At 39.8% G+C, this 20,247-nt stretch overlaps 1 protein-coding gene across 1 annotated transcript in view; it reads left to right on the top strand.

Annotated features, from left to right (window-relative positions):
- Positions 1 to 20,247, top strand: part of DCDC2 (doublecortin domain containing 2) — a 155,860-nt gene that overhangs the window by 66,107 nt on the left and 69,506 nt on the right. The window lies entirely within an intron of this gene.

The following is a 20,247-nucleotide window of genomic DNA, read 5'->3' as shown; positions in this document are numbered from 1 at the left end:
GAGTGGTCGTATTGGAAAAGGTAACTTTTACCATCCTGTGTTCCAGCTAAAAGGGCTCGATTAACATTTTTGCCAACCACTGTTGATCTCTCTTATTTGTGTGTATACAACCCTTGTTGACATTCATTACGAATTGCTTTTAGTCACAGATCACTTTTTCCAAAAAGATATTTCACCGATTTTACTGATACCCAAGAGAACACACACACACACAACTTTACCAATAAACAATATGTACCAAGTTAGTTACATGTCTTGCATGACCAGGCGAGAGATGGTATAAAATAATTTAAAACATTTTGCATTAGTACAAGATTTCAAGATAAAAGTGTGATAAACTAAGGATGAGTGCCAAAAGAATTGTGAACTTTTCATGTTAGTTTTTTGTGAAGACAAGCTCTTTTTGGCTTCACTCGGAGCATGGTCTCAGTGGGGCGAGCGCACAAGGGTGGAGTGATGCTGTGGGCCGGGGGCTGGCTGGGACAAGGCTGGAGGAGTGACGGCTTCTCCCTCCCCCTGGGATCCACTTACCCCCACTGGAAGACATGCCAGGCTGCCCTGGAAAAGGATGAATGGGATCAAGTTTCAGATTCATGGCCAGAGCTTGGCTTCCAGCTGGGAGCTCCAGCTCACTTCAAAGTCCACGTGAAGTGTCACATTAGAATTACAGCTCAAGTGGGCTTCGCAGCTGAGGAGACACCATGAACTTGTGTGAGTGTTTAGAAGACGCTGCTCAGATGATTAAAGTTTCAGAAGAAAAATGTGTGAGACTAAGTTAAAAGAACAGGTGAAATGGAAGGAACCAATTCCTTAGAGAAGAAAGTGGAGGGGTTTTAAAATCTTCAGAGATTTAAATGGTGGAGATTAGCTGGAAGTTGAGAATCCTAGATTCTTGTCCCAGTTCTGCTCTCGACTTCGGGCAAGTCACTTAACTTCTTTTAGCCCCGTTAGCATTCTTCAACATGTGGGCTCATATTAAGACTTATCTTCAAAGTTTTGCTTTTGCCTTTAAGTCTGTGCAATCCTTTCTGGTGACTCTGAAACAGGGAGGCCAGTAAAATACAGTCAAAGGATGTTTATTGAATGCTTGTTGTATGGTAGGCACCAAAGGAAAAAGCTAGCCTGGAAAAGCATGCCATGCCATGAGCATTAAAAATAATAGAGGGTTGGGACTAACCTGGTGGTCCAGTGGTTAAGACTCAGCGTTCCCAATGCAGGAGACCTGGGTTTGATCCCTGGTCAGGGAACTAGGTCCCGCATGCCACAACGAAGACCCAGTGCAGCCAAATAAATAAATAAATATTAAAAAAAAAGAATAGAGGGTTTATTTTAATCAGTGTATACTAGATTGTGAAACTCCCAAGGCCGTGAGCTATGTCTTACTGTTTTTTTTGTTTTCAGTCCCCAACAATTAGCACAGGTCTGACAGATGAGACGCTTAATAAATATTGATGGATGAATGATGGAAGTTACAAAATAGATAAGTCTCTGTAATACTTTAAAACCCACTAAGAAACAGGACTCATGTTAAACTCTTCATGAATTATTTTTGATTAAAGGCTCTTATAAAGTGCTACTTTTTTATTTTCTGCAAGGCTCTTACTAGCTTATGAAAATACCAACTCCTACTTCCAATATATTTTTTGAAAGTCTTTAGTTAGATTCAGTAGTTGTCCCTCAAAAGAAAGGGGACCATCATCTCTTCAGGTGATTTCATTCGTGGAAACTTGGGAACACAAGAGGCTGAATCAGCATTTCCGTGTTTCACAGGAAAGTAAACTTTATTAAAAAGTTGAATTATCAGTGTTTTTAAAAAATTTTTTATTAGAGTATAGTTGATTTACAATGTTGCATTAGTTTCTGCTGTACAGCAAAGTTTATCAGTTATACATATATCCACTCTTTTTACTTACTTTTTTTTCTCTATTTCCTTTTGAATTTTATTTTATTTTTTATACAGCAGGTTCTTATTGGTTATCTATTTTATACATAATAGTGTATGTATGTCAATTGCAATCTCCCAATTCATCCCACCTCCCCATCAGTGTTTTTGTTTTTATAGAAATTCACAAATAGTTTCCAACAATAGTTGTATCTGTGGGGGTCAAAGTAACAAAAACATGTTGACCACGGAAACAAGTCACATTTTTAAAGTGCTAAGAAAAGGTAGGAGCCCTCAGCTGTTCTTACTGTGTCTTTAGAGAATCCTGCAGTTGTTTTAATTGTCCATGTTAAGTGTACATTTTGCAATCTAGTTTTATAATGTGCAGATGATAGGTTTTTCACTGCTGTATCTCAGTGTTAACATAGAACTACGGCTGCTGTCTTTCACATGAAGGTTTGGGGAATTTTTTTTTTCCCCAGTAAGAGGCTTATACCACAGATCTAGAAGCATATATAAGAGTTTAGACGAAGCATTTTGTATCTTTTCATCTTGATGGAGAGAACATATGACCTGGAAAATGAATCTTGGCTTCCAAAAACAATTTTCCCAGGGAAAATGAAAAAAAGGTTTTGTGTAGTTTATGAGATTAAATCATCACTTGATAAGTTTATTAGCTTAAATCCCTACTTTTGAAAATTGAGCTATTTCTCCTTATCAGATCTCCCTCCAGATGTCTTTGGCTATAGAAATTTCTGTGTTATGTTATCAAAAGTATCTGTCTTTATCTCTCTCTCTTTTTTATTACTCCTTTAGCCTCCATATTCATTTATTATTGCAGTTGCTTTTTGCTGTAATGACATCTGTTTTAGTAATTAGAACCAAGTGCGCGATTTTGGACATTCATGCCTCCAGAGGGCTCTTATTCCTTAGAAAGGGAAAAGCAATAAGGACTTGAAGCAAAATGAAAGGGAAGGTGTATGGTGAGTCAGTGAATCAAAAGTGCAAGAATTTAATACTGTATTGCACATTTGAAAGTTGCTGAGAGTAGAGCTTAAAAGTTATTACAAGAAAAAGCGTTTTGTAACCATGTGTGGGGACAGATGTTGACTAGACTTACTGTGGTAATCATTTCTCAATATATACAAATATGGCATAAAAAATACAAGAATTTGATTATAGAGATGAAACAGTCTTTGCTGCTTAAAAATATTAAAAATTTGGAATTAAGTAATCTATTCAATTTTATTTCTAAGTGTTAAATTTTAAGAGTTAGGATGCATATCGATGATTCCTTTCTAGCGTATGTTAAATTGTGCAAATTTTTGACCAGTGTTCTTTAGTGTTCTCACGTTAATTGGAAAAAAGGAGACTTTGTAGGCTATCATGATTTTTATCATTACGATTGTAGTCATACATTTATCCTTTTATTTTACTGCTGATATTTACTGATACTCTGATATATAATGCTTCATGAGTGAGCAGTGCTGATAACAGTCTGTAGATGGCAACCTGGGTCTAATTTTATTTCTTTTTCTTGTTTCTTCTTTTTTTCCGACTCAGTTTCTCTCTGTAATAATAAAGCTTAATAATTCAAGCAGAGCAGTGACATATTTCTTCAGGGAAACAAATCCCATTTTCTTTTGGTAGCCAAGATGCAAAGTAAGATTGGTTGGTGATTGATGAAGTTGGGCGTGAAATGCATTTTTAGTGCTGCATTTAAATGCCAGCTTAACTGACCAGCGTATGTTTTCCTTGCACTTTCCACCTGAGTGGTGCCTTGAGATAGGTTTTAGAGGCTGTTACCTAGCTATTCTCTCCTCTCTGAGCAAAGCTGTAATGATGATTGCTTTGAAATATTGTATAGTGTTTTAGGATTGATTGTATTCGTTGATATTTTAAATAATTTTTTACATGAAAAAAAATTAGTGTTTTTTAGACCCCTTGGAACACAGGAAGTATAGTGGGTTTAGGGCTCCTTAGAATATTGGGAAATCTGTAGAGAAAATATCCCGGTCTGTTATCGCTATGGTTTATGCGGTATTGATAATTATAAATACTTTTTTAAAAGCAGAGTATTAAAATGTAAGGAAAAACAAGACCTGTTTTCTCTTCAAACCTGTGCCCCTTGCAGTGAAAGGGCAGAGTCCTAACCACTGGACCGCCAGTGAATTCCCAAGACTTGTTTTATTTTGAAGGATGTGATTCTCTTTCTGTTTCCATGTGTGGGCGTGCACGTGTGCACACACGGATTAGTACCCTTGATGCAGTTCCTAGCTTGCTCCCAGTATCGTTCACTGATTGTTTCCAAGGAACGTGTGATGTTTAGACTCCTGATTAATGATAGGGAGCAGATGCAGTGCCGGGAATGGGTGTCTGAATATTATGACCTTGCTGGGTGACTGCCCTTGGGCAGTCATGCTCTTGAATTTTCCTAATGGCTACAAACTGCACATGGTTTGCTGCGTCGCCCCCAGCATGAAGCATTACTGCGGTCCATCCTCAGAGTCAGATCAGGGGACATGGAAACTTGAGCTTCTTTGGTTCAGCTGATGAGCCAGCTCAGGCACTTGCACGGTTCGCAGTCCCAAGAGACTCAAGATAAAAACAGGAAGCATGTTTTCCAAATGTGCTCTCCCAAGTATCACCCACTAAGGATGTCCTGTACCGGAGGAAAGTATATAAGAAGGCACCAAGATGACTTCACAAAGCAGGAGTCTTAGTAATCCCTTGAGGTTTTATTGTGCTATTCAAATTCTAGTAATAAAAATTAGTTTAGGAATACAGGCATACTTTGGAGCAATTGTGGGTTTTGTTGCAGACTACCACAATGACGCAAATAACACAATAAAGCAAGTCACACAAATATTTTGATTTCTCAGTGCATATAAAAGTTATGTTTACATTATACTGTGGTCTGCTAAGGGTGCAATACCATTATGTCTAAAAAAATCCAGTGTATATGCCTTAATTAAAAAATACTTTATTGTCGAAAAAATGCTAACCATCGTCTGACAACGCAGGGTTGCCACTGACCTTCAATCTGTAAAAAGCGCAGTATCTGCAAAGCACGGTAAAATGAGGTATGCCTGTATATACTCTCACTTTCAGCTGGGATATTGAGAAATTAGAGGCTGGCTGAATACCAGTAAGATGTTTATCTCAGGTTGAGAGGAGTAAGAACCTAGCCCTTTCTAGAAAAGATTCTGTTCATATCCTGCCCTCTTACACACTTTGTACATTGGATGGAGCAGCACTGTGAGAAAGGCATTCTTTTCCAGCTGATGTCAGGTTGAGGCAGTAAACTTCTCTTGGGGGCTATTTCTCATGTAGTTGAGGGTTGGGATGTGAAGATACTCTTTGTTTTCAGAAGGAGAAGTTTGTGAGCTGTTGAATTGTGTAGGTATTTCCAAACCTTTGGAAGATTTTACTGCAGAAATTTGTTTTAAGTAGGTATTTTGGTAATTGCATCACATTTTCCGTACAAGTAGCCCGTACAGTTCTATCTAACCCATAACGCGTCTTAATTCTGGCTTTGTACTCGTGGCGCCGTGGAGGTAGCTGCAGCGTACCGTAATGCTCCTGGTGGGAAATGAACTAGAAGTTCCATATTGAATGCCAGGAACTCGCGTTACCCTGGTGCCCAGGGATGCAGAGCTGCCCCAGGTCAAATTCTTGGTGTCGGCCAGAGTCTTGAGGTTGGGGATCCCATGGGGTTTGGGTCTGAGGAGAAAGGCAGAGGTTGAGGGGCTGGACCTGGAATTATAGGGGTGGGGACACTGAGGTCCAGACTGAGGTTCTTGTAGCAGTTGATCCTCTGAAAGAGAATGGTGTATGGAGTGTCTCATCTTGATTTTTTCCCCTGCCTTGAGGCTTTGGCTTGCCAAACTCCCTTTTCATAGATGCTGCCTATTACTTCTAAGTAGCTCCTCTCTCCTTCCGTGCCCATCAAGGACCCAGACAAATTTCACGGCATTCCCTTGATTCCGCTGCCTCTGAAGTTAGCTCTGAACTTCTCTGTACCTTATCATAGAGAAATGTGGATCCAAACCAATGGGGAGTTTCTGAAGTGTAGTTCTTCTACTTTTCAGGGAGAAACTAAAATTGGGTTACCCGGGCCGGGCGTTTCATCATAGGTTCTGAAGTAGGGCCCAGACCTAGACTTGGTTCGGGAGGGGTCTGATATCAGGAATGTCTGTGAGATGCTGATGGTGGGAGGTGACAGTGTGACAGGAAGAAGTAGCCGTGGAATTTACTACCCTTCCGCCCTCCCCAACTTCCTCTTCCTATTGCCAGCCCTGTGGTGAAATAAAACCAGGATGGGGACTTGGTCCATTAGACTATCAGCAGCTCCTCGGCCATTATTCACACGTGATACACAGACAAGCACCCAGCAGAGTATCCTGCTCAGAGTAGCACTCAGTGTTGAGTGTGTGTGTGTGTGTGTGTGTGTGTAGGTCCATTATGCCTACATTTGTGGTGACAATTGAAATTAAGGGTGACAAATTCCAAACACTGGGTAATGGTACGATTCTGATACTTTAGATGCTTTAGCACCTCTCAACTATGGATTTTAATCTGATATTTTATAGGCCTCATCTACAAATCCTCAGAATTAGGTAAACAGCATTTCCCTAGTTTTACAAAAGGGGGAAAAAGAGGAGAAACCAGTTTTCCCAGAGTCAAAGGGTATATCAATGGCTAATGATTTCTAGAAATTGCCATGCTGGCCTACACTGGCTAAGAGGTGACAACCTCATGCAGTTGTAGGGCACTGATGCCAGGAGTCCAGGGGAGGGAGGCTTTCGTGTGTAAGTGCTTCGACCTGTCTTCCTTTGGTGAAGAGTGTTGACATATCACAGTCCATGCTGAAGCTTATCTGAGAGATTTTGAGGAGTTCCGTTTTTCCCTGTTCCATTTTTCAGGATTTCATATTCTCTTTGTAAATGAGAATGGTTGATTTGAGCTCTTTTTGTTTTGTAGGTGGTAGGAGTTATTATTACTAGCAAGGAGATTTTCCTCTTCCGCAATGTGGTATAATAATGGGTCTTTAGTATATACCAGGCTGGGATGAGTCTTCAGCAACCAAACCTACTTTTTTCAGGGTTTGGGAACCTTGAAGAAGGTGGATATTTTTGAGGTTGACCTTTAGTTTATTTATCAAATGGCCAAATCCCATTTTTTAATAGTTATTTGAATATCCTAGGACTTAAGCTCTTGCATCCCAAGCCCGTCACTGCGTCTGAATTTCCTTCCCCTTCCCTTAGACTTATGAACCCACCCCCTTTTCTAGAACACCACTTTCACTTCTTCAATAAACATTTACTGAGCACTTACTATGTACCACACTTTGCTAATCGGTGGGGCAACTCCATTTTCTCTCTTGTATGCTAATACCTTAGCACTTACACATTTACTTCGGGTAATTGTAATTATATCTTTATCGAGACATTTTCCTTGAGGAAGAAGAAAAATTTCCTTCTCCATTTCCATGAACAAACTCTATTTGCTGCGCATAAATACCAAATGTGTTTATGTTGTGAGCATGGACAATTTGTTCCTCCTTGGTACTAAGTCATCTCCTGGGGCTCCATGTCAATTTTGCCTATTTAGAAAGTAGCAGCACAGTACCCGAGAACAAGGCCATTTCTGCTTAAATGTGTTTAATACGGTGTCTGGCAGAATTACTACTACTACTTGGTACTACCAGACAGGGGAGAGGTATTTCTCCACTCATATAATGTGCTGTGACTCCTTTGTACACTGTGGCTATTTTTTCTATGAACTCTACTTTTATTCTTCTCAGTTATCCTAGTTGTTCTTGAAAAAAGATATAATCTTTATTGCAAATCACCATGCAGCATGCTATCACAATGGGGATAAAGATAAAGAGAAAATATGTATAGCGTACTTTTGAGCTTTGTTGGTTTAAAGCTATCCATTTATTCTTAATTTATACAAGTAGATGATAATACCAAATTGTTTCTGTGAAGTTGGGCAAGGTTTCATTCCCTTAAAAATGCCATAATAAAAACCACGTTTCACTGAGTACTCTGGCCTGTCCCACACTCAGGCTGAACAAGCTTCTGTGGCCAGAGAAAGGCCTAGGGCAGAGACTCGGGAACTTGAGGCAGGAAGGCCTGGGAGTGTATGGGAACTGTCCAGCGAAGCTGCCCTAGACCTCTGGGTTGGGCTACGAGGTTATGGGCAGGACATCACAGGAGGATTTCTTGGAAATAGGGGAATATAGAAGGCCTGTTGTAGACAAGGAGAGAAATGATGGTGGACTTGATAGCCTTTGGCAGTGGGATAGAGAGGAGAGGACAAATTTGAGAAGTACGTAGGAGATAGGCAATACGACCTGAGACCATCTGGGAAGGTGGGAGAGAGTCAGTGGGATCCAAGGGGACACTGAGTATTTGACCTGGGTAACAAGGGGGATGGTTGGTGTCAGTAACTCTCAGGGAATGTGCTCAGGAGGAGAGAAAGGCTGTACCTGGTGAGTTAGAGGGACCTACCTGGCATTTGGTGGAGGTGTGCATGGATCAGCTGGAAAGGGAAAGACTCCCCTTGCAGTTGGAGATCTGGGGGTCATCAGCCAATAGGTGAGAGCTGAAGCCAAGGTAAAGGAGAAGATGCCCAGGAAGGACCCACAGATTGAGAAGAGAAGGGCCAAACCTGACTGTTAAGGAGCAAGTACAGGAAGAGGACATGAAGAAGTAGAAATGAAAAACCTTTGGTTGGCACCTGTACCTCTAATTACCTCACTTGTTTCATGGAACAAACACTGAGGAGTAGGTATTATTCCTAAGTGGAAATCATATTATTCATAAATGGAAATCATAATTTCCATTTTACAGAGCCAAAGACCAAAGTGCAGAAAGGTTTAGTGTCTTGCAGTCTTCAGCAAGCCAGAAGGCATTTAATAAATGACAGCGATTTCTTTCCAAGATATCACAGCCTGTGAACAAGGTCCTTTGCCCCCAAGTTTAGAGTTTTCCCCATGATTAGAGTTTTCCCTAATCAGACTTTACAGTTGCCTACAGCCTAAATGTGTTGGAGTGATTCCGTGTCTATTTTATATAAAGCTAAGGCCATATTAACACATATATGTGGAATCTAGAAAAATGGTACAGATGAACCAGTTTGTAAGGCGGAAATAGAGACACAGATGTAGAGAACAAACATATGGACACCACGGGGGGAAAGCAAGGGAGGGGGTGGTGGTGGTGGTGGGATGAACTGGGAGATTGGGATTGACATATATACACTAATATGTATAAAATAGATAACTAATAAGAAAAAAAACTACCTACAGGGCCACGATGTTATATGAATTTAAGAAATAAATTCATTTATAAGACAAAAAAAGCCACCACCACCACCAACAACAAAAAGCTAAGGCCAGATGCAAGGCACTGAACTCACATCAGCGCAATGATCTTCCTCCAGACATTGTCCCTAGCGCAGTGTTATAAACCTTGTGTGCACAGCAGCAGGAAAGGTAAAAATGCATTAACATCTCAGATCAAAAACAGAGGCAGAGTCATTCTGTAGAGAAATTGAACACCAAAAAATCATAGCAAGAAAATTGATTTAAACTGTACTTAGTGAGGGATTCGAAGGAAATGATAGTTCAGAATTCTAAAATTGTTTTTCGTATGAGGTGAAAATTTTGCAGTCTGAAAATGAATGACTATTCCTCTGTAACTGTAAAACTACCAAAAAGATCCAATTGAATGCATAGACGGTTCCCATGTCAGACTAGCCCAGGAATGCATTAGGAGCAAAAGGGAACAATGACTGTTTTTCTCAATTAAATAAAAGAATACCATCTTTTACCCCTCACTGGCACCGAAGTTCTCAATGATTTCATCTAATTTGGGAATGAATGGGGTGGGCTGTCATTATTCTAGGAGACAAGAAGATTAGCCACCCAGGACAAAAACTTAAAAGGAACCAATAAGCACCATTACTAACAAATGGTCTCCATGTTTTCTCTGGTGCTTTCCATCCTCGCACGTTTGAGATTTATTACATTTTCAATTTGGTAACGTTTGCTAACTTAAACAGAGTTCCAGATCTAATTACGACAGCACTCCATAGCATTTAGATGGATGAGTTCACCCCTCAGGGGTTTTTATTTTCTGAGCAAGCCTCAGACAGAAGGGACAAAGGAATAAAAAGTTTCTGTAGTAGGTAGATGGATATAAGGCAATTTTTCATTTGTGAGGCAGGTTGGCTGTTTAATTTTTAGAAATTAGTTGAGAGAATCATCAAATTCTCTTTAGACTTTATTCCCAGGTTCACCCTTAGGTTATAATTTAAAAGCACGATTATGGTTATTTAGCATTTTCATCATAATGGAACATTAATGAAAATGAATGTGAAAACACTTTTATAAAGTACAAAGTGCCTGAAGAGGCTAGTGGTGAATAGCAATATCTATGTAAGGAGATAGGAATTAGTTTGAGATGATCTCCAAGTCAGAAATGAGGAACTTTATTTAGTACCTGGAATTAGGGAGCAGTGAACATCACAGTTTACACTAAAGGCCATTGCCCATAAAAACAATAAAAATTGTGACTTTTCCTTAAAGTGACCGAACGACTTTCATTTTTCATTATTATGTATCCCTTGCTAGGAAACGCCCTTAATGCATCCTTACAGACGGGACATTGGAATTTGTTTCCAGGTTCAACCACTTTTCTTAGACTAAGGGTCCTATTTCTGACTACTTGCAATTTCTACCTTGATTTCTCACAGGCACCCTACATGCACATGTTCAAAAAAATTCCCCAAACTCTGAATTGCCTCTGTATACTTAGTTTTCCTCATTCATTCCTTCTCTCAGTGTCCCATGGAGCCAGAAACCCAGGAGTGATGCGTGTTGGTGGGTGGGGGCCAGAGGGGGAGTCTGTGGCTTCTGCCAGCTGGCGTGGAAGTTCGGGACACGACCCGTCCCTGCCCCATTCCTTTCTAATCCCCTCCACATTACCTCTCCCATCATTTTCATCCTGTCATCGTTAGAGTCAGCCTAGACTTTTCCATGTCCCTCATTCTCCACACTCAATCAGAGCTAATTTGCACAGGTTTGACCTTCTTAGAGTCTCTTGAATCTGGTCCTCCTCGCCTGGTCATTCCTGATTTAAGCTCTGTATGTTTCACGCAGACCCCGGCAGCCTTCTGGATTAGGTCTCCTGAGTGCCCTCCCAGTCTGCCCTTCATAACTCTGCCAGCAATGTCCTAAAACCGCAAAACTGTTTCTAATGAAACTCCTTCAGGAGCTTCTCACTTTCATGGCCTTTCTTTCCAACTTCATCTTCCACCAGCCTCCTGCATGCACGTCGGGCGTACAGAACTTTTGAGAGTTTTCTTGATGGCATGAGCTGTGGCCACGTCATTTGTATGTGCCTAGAATACCCTCCTGGTTCCCATCAACTTTATTCTCTTTAAGACTCACAGTGGCATCATCCCTTCTGTCAAATTGGTCCTGACACTCTCAGCATTGAGCCTTCCCCCTCTCGGGCTGCAATAGCAGTACGTGACTTTGCCATAGCGCGCGTTACGTCGCCCTTCTCCACTGGTCCCTGAACAATTTGCGAGCCAGGACTCCTCCTTATCATTGCCTTATTCATCTTCATGACTCCAGCATCTGGCTCAGTTCCTTACACGCAGTTAGCTCCCTGTAAAGTGTGATGAGAGAATGACGGAATTTTTCCAAACACTGTGTGACCTTTTTTTTTTTTTTTTGCTGTGCTTTTATTCGAATTTAGGCATTGCAATTATTTATGATGATATTTCTTAATCAAAGTTAGCTTGATTAAAACAGATTTTCTAACCAAACATCTCCCAGTGGCCTAGAGATTAACAAGGTCTCTGCCTGCTACAGTGCCCAGGCAAAGGAGATATACATCCATGTAAATGGAGACATTTTTGTTTAAATTCAAGGAGAGGTAATAGGTTAGGGAAAAGACTGCTTACTTGACTTAAGAAATCAGTATTAAAGCCGAGGTGCAATATATGGCTCTATGTGGGGAAAACTGAAAAATTAATCTTGTTATAATTTAATTAAAAAAAATCAGCGTGGTCGGATGGCCCCTGAATCGGTGCACTGTGCTGCTAAGCTAACAGCCTTACGAAGATACCACTAAAAAATGGAGGCTCTTAAAACCAAACTGAGTTGATGAATTTTACTCAGTTTCTAATGCGAAATTATTCTTTGTGTAGTGCTATCTGCATGATATTGGATTTTCCATTAACAGAGGATTTAAAAGCCACTTTGGATTAGAGATTATTTACGTTTCTCATTTCTCACGTTAAATGGTGGGGCATAACTATCAGTTGGTAACTGATAGTTACCATTTAACGTGAGCCTTTACAAAGGCTCAGTCAGCCTCCTGATGAATCCCTCTCTTGTTCATACACAGACCCAGGCTACTCACTCTATTCTCCTAAGCTCCAAGCAGCAGAAATGTCTGAATCTTTGGAAATCCTTTTCTTCCCTTGAGCATCCCACTGTCTCCCAGAAGAGTGAGTGGCTACACAGACACACACACTGGTCTACACTGGGCACATTAAAAAAAAACTTTTTATGGACTTTTTATGGACACATAGCATATATATAGAAGAGTGCTCGAATCATCTTGATGATTCTTACAAATTGAGTAGACCCACGTGACCAGCAGCCAGATCAAGAAATAGAACATCATTTGTGCGAGGTTTTTTGTTTTGTGTTTTTTTCCCTGACACCAAATACGTGGTGTCTCTTCCACACCATCTCTCCAATTCACCAACACCAACTAGGTGCCCTACATTTCAATTCAATTCTGACTCATGTTTTCTTTTGGAAGCTTCATTGTTTTATTTTCTGCTATTAAAGCTACAATCCGTCTGTAATTGATTTTTGTCTATGGTATGAGGTAGGAGTCAAGATTAGTTTTTCTCCATGTGGATATCTAGTCGATGCTGTACCATTTCTTGAAAATTTCATCATTTTCCTCTGTCTTAAATTCGATGTTTATCTATGTGTGAATCCAGTTATGCCTGCTCTATTCTGTTCCATTGGTCTATTATCCTTGTGAAACACTGTCTTTATTTTAGTTTTATCATAAATCTTGACATCAGTTAAGATAAAGCTTTCAGCTTATTTTGTCCTTCTTTAAGACTGTCTGTACATTTTAGAATCCACTTCCCAATTTCCACAAAAACACCTGCTGGGATTTTAATTGGGATCAAATTGAATCTATAGACCAATCTTTAAAATATTGAGTCAGTACATAAGCATGGTATGTCCCTCTATTTATTTGTCTTTCTTAATTTTTCTCACTTACGTTTTATATATTTTGCATATCTCTTATTAGATTTATTCATAGGTATTCTATGCTTTTTTGGTGAAGTTATAAATACTGTTGTTTTAAATTTAATAATTATTTGTTGCTGATTTATTAGAAATACAATTGATTTTTATATATTTGACATTGTTTTCTGTAACAGTATTAAATTTAACTGTTACTTAGGTTGCAGGAAGGGGGATCCCTTCCAGGACCCAAGAGTGGGCTCTTGTCTAACACTTGGAAATGAATTGTCTGAGGAGACACATGTGCTTACAAAGCAAGAGACTTTATTGGGAAGGGGCACCCGGGTGGAGAGCAGGAGGGTAAGGGAACCCAGGAGGACTGCTCTGCCATGTGGCTCGCAGTCTCAAGTTTTATGGTGATGGGATTAGTTTCCGGGTTGTCTCTGGCCAGTCATTCTGACTCAGGGTCCGTTCTGGTGGCGAGCGGAACCGCTCAGCCAAGATGGATTCCAGCAAGGTGGATTCTGGGAGGTTGGTAGGAAATGTGGAGTGGTGTCTCCTCTCTCCTTTTGACCTTTCCCGTATTCTTCTACTTGACGGTGGCTTGTTAGTTCCGTGTTCTTTACCAGGATCTCCCGTCATAAAATAACTCATGCAAATTGTTACTGTCTTTGCCTGGCCAGGGTGAGTGGTTTTGGTCAGTGGTTCCCCTAACACTTAAAATAATTTTTGTGATTTATTTTGGATTTTCTAAATACAGTGTCATTTTGCTTGCAAATAATGACAGTTTTATTTCTTTCTTTTCACTGTTATAGCCCTTTTCCTTACTTTTTTATACTTCTGGTACAAAATAGAATAGAATTAGTGATAGCAGACAACTTTATTCTGTTCTTAATCCCAAGGGGAAAGCCTTCAGTATTTCACCATTAAGAATGATGTTTAGTCTAAGTTTTCATACATTTTATCAGATTTAGGAGGTTCTATTTATTAGAGAAGTTTCCTTTTTCGTTTGCTGAGACTTTTTAAAAATTGGAATGGATTTCGAATCATATTAAGTGCTTTTCTGTAATTGTTGAAATGATATTTATGCTTTTTCCCCCTTTATTCTTCTAATGTGGTGAATTATATTGATTTTTGGATATCAAACTAACTGTATTTTTGGAGTAAACAAATTGTCTATGATGTTTTGTCCTTTTTGTATCTCATTGCTGTAATTACTTAGACCTGGAATTTTCTTTATGTGAATTTTAAAATTCTTTAATAGCTTTAGGGATATTTATGCTTCTTAATCTTTTCTAGTGTTAGTTTTGGTAAGTTACGTTTTAAAAGTTAATTTCACTTAAATTTTAAAATTTATTGGTATAAAGTTATTTCTTATATCGTCTTTAAAAAACGTCTGTAGGATCTATACTAATGTACTATTTATCACTCCCCCATATTGGTAAACTTTGTTCATAATCAGTCTTGCTAATGGTCCTTCAAGTTTACTGTTCTTTTAAAATAACTAATTTTGACCCTGTTGATTTTTCTCTGTTATATGTTGTTTATTTTTCATTTAATTTCTGCCCTCATATTTGTTATTTCCTTTCTTCACCTTTCTTTGAGTTTAACTTATTCTTTTACTAAGTTCTTGAGATTGCTATTCAGAACATTGATTTTCAGTCCTTTTTCTAATATATACATGTAAAATCATAAATTTCCCTCTAAGCAGAGCTTTTGCTGTATCCAACATGTTTTACTTTGTCTTATTTTCATTATTTATAGAAAATATTAAAAAATTTCCATGGTCATTTTGTCTTTGACCCAGGGTTATTTCAAATGGTATCACTTAATTTCAAAACAGTAAATTTTTGGATTTTCTAGTATCTTTTTTGATTTCTAGCTTAATTCCACTGTGGTCAAAGAACATACTTAAATAATTTCAATCTCTTTAAATTGTTGAGACTTGCTTAGTGACTCAGCATAGCGCCAAACTTGGTAACAATTCCCGAGGTCCTTGAGAAATGTTTCTGTGCTGTCACTGCTGAGAGCCATGTCCTGTATTTGTCAGGTAGGTGAGGTTTCTTAATTTTGTACTTTGGCTTTGGAATGGCTCCAGGTTCATCCTACCCTTACGATCTGCTTTCTATTTTCTTGCTCATTAAATTTTTTTTTTTGAGATATAATTGACAGCTAATATTGTATCGGTTTCAGGTGTACAACATAATGATTCAGTGCTTGTATACACTGCAAAATGGTCACCACTCTACCACTTTCTTGCCCATTAAATCCTCTTGCTCTCTTGTTTGCTTTTACCATGACTTCCTCTTTTGGTCTAGCTGTGTTTGAATTTGTATATGTTTCCACATGGTTTCATTCAGCTCTGTCTTATCCTCTACTTAAAATTCTGGTTCCAGTCATTGTCCCTTATCCCTTTGGTTCTGTGGCTTTGCTCTGTAGGCCAGCATGGCATTCTCCCTTTCCTTTGGATTCTACTTGTTAAAGAAGTTGATCAGACAGCTCTGTCAGCAGGCATTCATTGAGCATAGGTTATGGGATTCTGGAAATATTTGACATAGTCTATGCCCTTGGGGGCTTGTGATCTGGTTGGAATCAGGACGCCCCACTTACAGAGATTGGACAGTACAAGGAAGGATGTAATACAAACTGCATAAGTGCAGTAGGGAGAAGAAGACAGTCATTATGGGCTGGGATGGTTTTGCAGAGAACCTGGAATTTGAGCTGAAATTTAAAAAAATGGGAAACAAGGATGTGAGTTCACAGGGAATTTGCCTGAGTGAAAATCCAGAGGCAAGAAAGCTTAACTACTCTGTGTTTATATTTCACAGATCACACTAGCTAGAGGGAACAATATTAGTTAGCAAAGTGATGGTAGCCTGGTCCATAGAGGTAGGCTGAGGTCAGATCATAAAGGGCCTTACATGTCAAGCTAATGCATTTAGAAATTATTCTGCAGCTACAGAGGCAAAGCATTGGAGAGAATGAGTATGCACACAGAGTTCTGATGTGGTGAAAGTAGTGTTTTAGGGAGAATGATCTGATGTCTGTGTACAGGATGGGACTGGAAGGAGTCTGGAAAGGCCCTGGAAAAAATTATGTGATTAGAGATGGTAATGTGCATAGCAAGGTGGTAACAGATTAATCAGGAGTCTTAGAGGATGGGTTAAGGTGGATTCAATGATAATTCAACAAATCCCGCCTAGCTTTCTAAGAGACTAGCAGTGCTATTGACAGAAATAGAGATGTAAGGATGTGGGGCAGAATTTAGACACAAGGTGTCAGAATGGTGCCCAAGACCAGAGAGTTGGAAGCAATGCTATACAGGTGTGGATTAGATTAGACAGACTCTAATAATGAAAAGGGTGTGGTTGTTGACATAGGTTTTGGGCGGCAATGGAGTTGGCAGACCGAAGGAGCTCACCTAGAATTCTCTTGAAGATAGCAGAGTTTCATGAGATTTCTGATGACTTCTGTTTGCCACACAAGCTATGGAAGCCAGCATCACCTAACATTGCTGCCCCAATTTCATAATCTCTAAAGGAACAGACTGAAATCAACGAACAGTAATAGTAGCCCTAGTAGTAACAGGGGAAAAGCACGGCCCTGCTAAACCGCAAGTGAAATTCATTTGTGACCATTTCGGTTTCAATTTTAAAGGAATAATCTGTTCTGTACATACGCTCCTGTTCGTTCTGAAAGCTCCCCTGCAACCATCCAGTTTCGCCTTAACAAAGACAATTTGCTGAGGAAACAGGGCAAAATCCTAAACCCCAATTAGCCAGTGCTATATAAGAGATTAATAACACTTTAGACCTGCTGGAAGTGACTTCACATTTGAGCCTCTTCCTACTGTGTCATGGCAACGACTTACAAATTTTAATAATAGATGTCCTCTTTGAGAAATTGCCTTTCCTTATGCTATGGGAGTTTTTATGATTAGAACTATACCTCTTCCCTTGCCGTTGTTTTTGAGGCATTTATGTTACCATTTTTGCTTATCAGTAATGGTTCAAACATTTTCTAACACAGAGCAATTAATATCTGTCAGTAGAAATAAATTACATTTTTCATCACTTGTGACACACTCTCAAATGCTGTTTGAAAGTGCCATAATTATGCATCATCATGCCATGTAATTTGATGTCTGGTATAGTAGGGCTTTAGGGGTATGATTTATATTTTCTGGTTTTTTTTTTTTTTTTTTTTTTAGTGCTGAATTAATAGGATAGGTGTAAGGATTGGAATGTAAGTTGGAAAATGACATTTTGCAGAATAATTTGTATTATTTCCATTCTAAAGAAGTCTTTTTTTTTTTTTTTTTTTTTTGCGGTACGCGGGCCTCTCACTCTTGTGGTCTCTCCCGTTGCGGAGCACAGGCTCCGGACGCGCAGGCCCAGCGGCCGTGGCTCACGGGCCCAGCTGCTCCGCGGCATGTGGGATCCTCCCTGACCGGGGCACAAACCCGCGTCCCCTGCATCGGCAGGCGGACTCTCAACCACCGCGCCACCAGGGAAGCCCTCTAAAGCAGTCTTTTTAAAGAATTGTTCACATATTTTGTATATATCTGTGTGTGCATATTGTGTGTGTTATAATTGTACCACCAATAACTTTTGCCTTGTAGCACTAGAAGGCACAACATGCCTTTAAAAATTTAATGCATAGAATATATGAATATTCAGAACACATTTTTTATTGCCATAAGGAGGGAGTGTATAATATTTGCAAACCTCTTACCTCTGTGGGGTTCATTTGGTCCTTGTCTTTTAAGCACAGTGGGGCCACTTATACCTTAGTCAGCCATCAATACTGGCAGCAGACAAGGGCCTGTGACTCAGTCCACTCTCTGTTGACCTTTGGCCTTGTTCTCTTTTCCTTTGGCCCTGTAACCTGGACTTGACAATCTGATATTGGCCTCTTTCCTCTTGGTTACCTGTTTACACTCACCTCTAACTCAGTGGATTCCAACTTGCCTGGAGGTTCCTTTTGCCAGTTGGTATCTTTCACCACTCATCGCACCCCCACCCCCCACCCCTTACTCCCTCAGGTGAGAGATTATCAGATGCAGTCAAGAGGATGGGAGAGGAAGGCTGCCAGGAACTGGGGTCAAAACCTAGCGAATCACAAAGGACTTGAGCCTGCTAATTAAGCCTCTCAAATGACACTTGCGCTTAAAGCACAGACCAGTGGCTAATGAACGAAGCCACTACTATCTTCACTTATTGCTACGCGGTTGTTTTTAAAGTGAGTGTGCTGCCCCAATACATGCCATTTTGGCTTAAGACTTATTTTGAGCTGAAGACCACTGGGAAACAGCAGACATGGGAGGAACTCTCCTTCCTCTCCCTTTCTGCCTAAAAGCAGAGCATAAAATTTCATTTGTAAAGTTGTGTCCCCCTCCCATACCAGGAAGAGAACAACACTTAATCACCGGGGAAGGCTCTTACCACTGGAGATGGCACTGACTTAAGACTGTATAAACAAACCTCACCAAAATAACCCTTATCTTCCATTAGTTTCGCCCACATATTTACCATCCAGCAATTTACCAGCCCTAGAAGCCCCGACTCCTCCCCTTAGTCTGCTCACTTTTCTACAGTGTATCACCCTTTGTTAAAATGGTATATAAGCCCCCAGTCCTAGCCACTCTTTTGGGTTTTCACTTCTTTTCTGTGAAGCCTCCATGTGCATGTGAATAAACCTTTTCCCCTGTTAATTTTTTGTCAGTTTGATTCACAAACCCCAGTCACTAAACATGAGAGGTGTTGACTGAAATAAAAAAAGCACAGTGTGAGAGTTGTGAGTTAAGTTTTATCGGGGGCAAAATGAGGACTGTAGCCTGGGATATGGCCTCACAGATAGCTCTGAGGAACTGTTCTGAAGAGGTAGGAGGGAAGGTCAGTATTACATCAATTTTAGTGAAGGGGGTACGTGTGGTCAAGCACACATTTTGGCAGAGGCTTGCTCCTAGTCGCAAGGAGCAGCTGTCTCTCTTAATGATTTTAGTGCTTTTCTAGATATAAGGAGATGCAAGCAATTGAGCTCATGAAGTCTTCTCCTTAAAATATCTAACTATCTGAAGGCCTCTTCTGCCAGTTTTTCCCGGAGCACAGAGTGCCTGCCTCATTCCTCATCTCCACCCTGAACTCCTTTAAGGGTGTGTTGAAGGTCAGTGACGGCAGTGGCTAGTGACGTCATTCCTTTGGAACCAGATGGCAAGTGACAATGTTTTAGTTGGCAGAGGGCAGAGTAAAAGTAATTTTTCCTCCCTATGTAACATATTTCATCCTGTTAGACTATTATTAGTGATCTCATTCAGAAATAGAAAAAAAAAAGAGCTTTAACTCTTAAAATTACAATTCAAATAATATTGCAGCTTAAATGTAATATTGAGGGGAAACGGGATCAGGGAGGGAGCAGAATCACTCACTCAGCAAGTCTAAGTCTATCTCCAAGCACTGGGCTAAGTGTACAATATTCCTGAGGAATGTGGTTCTCCAAATAACTGGCAGTCGTTGCAATGAAGTCTCTCCTCACTCCCCATCCCTTAATATTTTTGTTTTTTAATTGAACACTTTTGGTTGGGTTTATTTAGGTTTGGATAAAATACGCACAGCGTCATGGAGATAGATACTTAAAGTACAGGATTTTGCAACTCACACCCACTCCTTATCTTGAAACTTCTGAACTTATTCATTCAGGAAAGGCTCTATTACTGTATATTATAGCAGCACAGCTGTGAGCAAAGTTAGGGCTTTACTATTTGAAAATTTTACAAGAGAAGCTGTATTGAACCTCTTAATGGAATAAATTCTTAAAAAGGTACCGTAGTGAATAGAGAATTGTCTTCCTCCACGGAACTCAAACCATAAGATCCTTAAGTAGAATTTTAGTAATTTATAGTAGTTAAATAGGTTTCTAACCCATCTCCAAGAAGCTATGATTGTAGTATATTTTTAATTACGGAGGCATTGAAAGCAATCAGCTCACATTAACCTTCTTTTAAATAGAATCATAAAGCAGAGCCTTTCACTCTGCTAATTCCTTTGTTTAGGGAATCACCCAGTAT

Source organism: Pseudorca crassidens, chromosome 10 (genome assembly GCF_039906515.1).
Source record: "Pseudorca crassidens isolate mPseCra1 chromosome 10, mPseCra1.hap1, whole genome shotgun sequence".
NCBI lineage: Eukaryota > Metazoa > Chordata > Mammalia > Artiodactyla > Delphinidae > Pseudorca > Pseudorca crassidens.
The sequence above is the reverse complement of the archived record's forward strand: the minus strand, read 5'-3'. Positions and strand labels throughout refer to the sequence as shown.